The sequence below is a fragment of the Anabrus simplex genome, chromosome 6, assembly GCF_040414725.1.
Source record: "Anabrus simplex isolate iqAnaSimp1 chromosome 6, ASM4041472v1, whole genome shotgun sequence".
Classification (NCBI taxonomy): Eukaryota; Metazoa; Arthropoda; class Insecta; order Orthoptera; family Tettigoniidae; genus Anabrus; species Anabrus simplex.
Genome location: NC_090270.1, coordinates 298,546,327 through 298,551,502, shown reverse-complemented (window position 1 = coordinate 298,551,502; position 5,176 = coordinate 298,546,327).

The following is a 5,176-nucleotide window of genomic DNA, read 5'->3' as shown; positions in this document are numbered from 1 at the left end:
ATAAATGATGTGGTTATGGCTCAAAAGTATAAGGAAAGGTAAGGGACGGGACCTAGTGTTTTAAGTAGAATCCATATCAATAGAACGTGACTTTCCATTTTAAAACTTCTTCATGCATCGACCGCGATTCAAGCCTGGGCCGTCCTGATGAGAAGATAGAACCAAGTACAGAATAGTTACCCGCACATTTGATGGTGCCATTTGAGATTCCAATCCGTCCCTGGGCATTTTGCCTACCTATCGAACTTAGTCTTGCTACTGTTAGAATTTTTTAAAAACTTTTTCATAACTTACCGAGGATGTACAGTGACAAAATGGTCCCTCTTCAAAAAACTTACTTATATGGCACAAAATGAGGAACTGACGTGCAGCTCACCAATCCTGTCACAGTCTTCCCAACGCTGCAACTTAAACACAGCACATCTCTCAACCAAGGTACAACCCGAGGATCCCTGGGACATTGTTGTATCCGGGAACCGATGTGCAAAAGCTGACACGATGTTGCAAGCTTGCAGCTGTTTCTGGACGTGGCCCCGTTATCTCGGTGGTCACATTCCGGCCCCCTACTGAGTAATCCCTTGCTAATTGCCCCTTTCCTCATGTCTTGATATTTGTCAACACGCGGTTACATTCCCAATACTGAGGCCTCTACAGGGAAATATCCCCGCGCATCACAATCGTGTTTTCCTTTCATTGAAGCAGCCTACAAATATGGAGAATTATATGGCCCTATTGAGCCTTGCTAGTAGATTCTTCGTCGCTACGTTAATTTCGGAGTAAGTTTCTTAAGTTGTTCGTACGTAAAACAACGGCTGGTCCTCGCTCTAATTTCAGGAAATATGGATCCTTTTGCTGACTCAGTCAGTTCTACTTTCTTTCTTTCTTTCATAAGCCCCATTAATATTGACAGCACCCTATTGAATTCCATTTTGTTCTCCAAGTTGTTTCCCAGGAGTCCCTCGCCTGTCAGATGGGAGTAGGACTCTCCATTACTCCCATAGGTCCGAGGCTTGCTTGAAATGTTCTGAGCTTGGTAAATTCTGTGAAGCAGGATGCTACTCTACTTACACATAGGGACCACCGGTGGATTGTGTAGTCCACGCTGCCTGATCACAAGGAGGGCCATGACTCAGAATATGTCCGAGATGCCCACTCCCATTCTGTAGCAACTGGTATCCCGACTCTCAAGACCACTTACTAGGCCACTCAGTCGTTGCCCATGGTTCACGAACTAGGACGTGACTACAGTAACCCACACCATAAACCACAATAATAAACATTTATTCTTCTTTAAGGTATGTATTCACGTTTCGGACCAAAATCTATACTATTTTATCAATGTTTTTGAAATTTTTACAATGAAATACTCGTATTTACGGAATATATTTACACTATAAAAATTTCACACTTAAGGTACCGTTTCCTAAATAATTGACAAAAACTCCGAAATTTTGCATAAATTTCCAAAAATCATAGCTTTCTGGAAAATAGTTCAATTCCAATTATTTTTGCGCATAATTCATCCTAATAATGCATATAATGTGATGAACTAAACAGAATTTAATAATTCACTGATATCATATTTTTATAATATATTTTTCATGGCAGTCAAAATTTTAGAATATTTAGATTTGTTTTTTCATTTGGTACCTTTTTATTATAGTCTTATTTATTATTATGTTTAGTTCAGAGCATTCTACTTTTAATAAGCTTCAATTTGACATATCAATGTATTCTATAACTTAAAATTTGAAGACGTTATGATTTTTTGAATTATGAAAAATCTGGAGAAATTCACTGTGTGGAAAATTGAACTTGAATCTTGGAAGTTTATTTCGGGATTGAAATTGCTTACTTTGGCTAATTCAAACCCTCCTGAGACATAAGTGCCGGCCCCGTGGTGTAGGGGTAGTGTGTCTACCTCTTACCCGGAGGCCCCGGGTTCCATTCCCGGCCAGATCAGGGATTTTTACCTGGACCTGAGGGCTGGTTCGAGGTCCACTCAGCCTACGTGATTAGAATTGAGGAGCTACCTGACGGTGAGATAGCGGTCCCGGTCTAGGAAGCCAAGAATAATGCCAGAGAGGATTCCTCATGCTAACCACACGACACCTTGAAATCCGCAGGCCATCGGGCTGAGCAGCGGTCGCTTGGTAGGCCAAGGCCCTTCAAGGGCTCTAGTGCCAGTGGGTTTGGTTTGGTTTGATGCATAGGTAGGTCCCTCTTATTGTAGTATTTTGTCCTCTTTGAGTCGTTTTCTTCCTCTGAGATACTTTCAGTGGTAACTTCAGCCAGAATCTTGACATGTTCAGTATATAATGCAGGTGCGGGCGGTGGAGGTAAATTCAAAATATTCGAAAATTTTCTTGCTTCACTTCCACCACACCCATTGAAGCGCATCCCATACACAAGTCTTCTATTAATTTCATAATCTGACAATTTCCCCTTGATGTACACTGAGGTTCAGATTGAAAATCACTATTACTACACACCAAACTAACAAAAAAAAAAAAAATGCCCAACCTAACCTCTGTTTACAGAAGTTTTTCAGCGATATTGATCCACATTTCATACAGACAGGACATACCAGCAAAGATAACAGTTTTTCTACACATTACACACTAAATGTAATGTTAAAAATACTTGAGAATCACCACAATTACTGTCATAATGCGAAGTAGAAAGTTTTTGACTCGGAAGCACTACTGACATTGGGAAGTTGATTTTTATTGTTCTCATTTTGGACTACTGTCTCAGTAATATTTTTTTTATTCATTGTATACTTATTTCCATAGCAACGGCGCTTTCTTTTATAGCCACTATGTCTATTACTGCCCATTATTCACTTAGCAGAAGTTAGTTACTCGATATAAACACAAATAACACAGCAAATGGCATTCATAATTGGATTGCACAGCATTTATGCAAGATTCAACATTCCTTCTCCAGAGATATATCATGTGACAACCACTGCTATCTTTTGGTTCACAAAGTTACTACATGGGGAAACACCAGTGCGATGTATTGAAATGTAATTGGGAACATGCATCATTTTCAAAAATATTTTTTTTGAAAAGTACACCAATGAAATAGTACGTAAACGTATTACATTGTGGTATGTTGCCTTGTTTTCTACCATTAAAAAATATTTAATAGTGCCTTTCCGCAAGGCGAGTGAAACGGTCTCTGACGTAAGCGGCGCGCTGTGACGTCACGATCCAGTACCGCATGGAGCTCTACCAGTCGTTGTGCATCAGCCGTTGCTAAAAGCCGATTGTTTATTATTCGTGATCGCGAATAACTTCAAAATGACAGAAGAAAGGTTCAAAACAGCACAATCAGACAATCTATCTTGAAAAATAGTGACTTTTGTGGCCGCAGAAATTCGCGGATAACAAGCAAGTTTGTAAGTGGCGTCTTTTATACACGTGCAATGTACTGTAACCCATAGTATTAGGATAACAACGAACCTGGATAGGTATCACATCACTTTCAACATTTCCTTCTAGACTGATTCCCTTATTAAAGAATAACATTACATTTTCGGGCTTTCAGCATTAGTAAAGTAAGAAATCGGATTTCAGCACTAACATAAACATATAGGTTGTATTATAGTACTAGTCCGCTTCTGTGGTGTAGTGGTTAATGTGTGCCACTCCCGGAGGCCCGGTTTCGATTCCCGGCTCTGCCATGAAAGTTGAAAACAAATAGTACGAGGGCTGGAACGGGGTCTATTCAGCCTCGGGAGGTCAACTGAGTAGAAGGGTTTCGAATCCCACCTCAGCCATCCTCGAAGTGGTTTTTCGTATTTTCCTACTTCTCCTCCAGGCACCTAAGGCCACGGCCGTTTCCTTCCCTCTTCCTTGTCTATCCCTTCCGATCCTCCCATCCTCCAACAAGGCCCCTGTTAAGCATAACAGGTGAGGCCGCCTGGGCGAGGTAATGGCCCTCCTCACCAGTTTCATCACCATACTCAAAGTCTCACGTTCCAGGGCACTGCCCTTGAAGTGGTAGAGGTGAAATCCCTCGCTGAGTCCGAGAGAAAACCAACCCTGAAGGATAAACTGATTAAGAAAGAAAGAAAGAAGGAAAGAAAGAAAGATCATAGTACTATAGGGCTATAATCTATCATTCCCAAAAAATATATATATTTATGGTTGGGACAACTGGCCTACCGTCTTCCAGGGCCCATGAAGGAGAAATATCTTTGTGGAGGGAAAAAGTTAAACATGATAAAGATAAATATGACTTCATCTAGTTTTCACAAGTCGGGTTGAGTGGTTCAGACTGTTGAGGTGCTGGCCTTCTGACCCCAACTTGGCAGGTTCGATCCTGGTTCAGTACGGTGGTAGTTGAAGGTGCTCAAATACGTCAGCCTCGTGTCGGTAGATTTACTGGCACGTAAAATAACTCCTGCAGGACTAAATTCCTGCACATCGGCGTCTCCGAAAATCGTACAAGTAGTTAGCGGGGCGTGAAGCCAATAACATTAATTACATTTGGCTTTTAACAAGCTGAGCATATCAGGAAAGAAAAGTGTCCTGGTGACATTTTAGTCGCTCAATACAGGAATGTCTTTGGGTGCTGTGACTTTTACTTTTTTTTTTTTTTTTTTTTTTGCTTTACGTCACACCGTCACATATAGGTCTTATGGCGACGATGGGACAGGAAAGGCCTAGGAATGGGAACAAAGCGGCCGTGGCCTTAGGTACAGCCTCAGCATTTGCCTGGTGTGAAAATGGGAAACCACGGAAAACCATCTTCAGGGCTGCCGGCAGTGGGGTTCAAAATCCACTCTCTCCCGGATGCGAGCTCACAGCTGCGCGCTCCTAACCGCACGGCCAACTCGCGCGGTATTTTTACCCTTCGGTTTATGACTTGGCTTGTATAACCTAAAACTTAGGCTAAGTTGGATAATATTTTAAACACCTACATCACTATTTTCACCTGTGTGCAATTATATTATTTATTTCATTAATATTATGATAATTATTATAATTGAGCATTGTTAACTTATAAGGCCCCAACAGACAAGCATTGGTTTTGTGTAGTTATACATTTGTTAAATTCACGTTGTTTCCTTTCATGATGTACACGCCTATTCTTTGTTACATTAGGGAGTATTTAGATATAGCCTAAATTTCTTTACCAATTAAGCTCTTCAATAAAGACATAC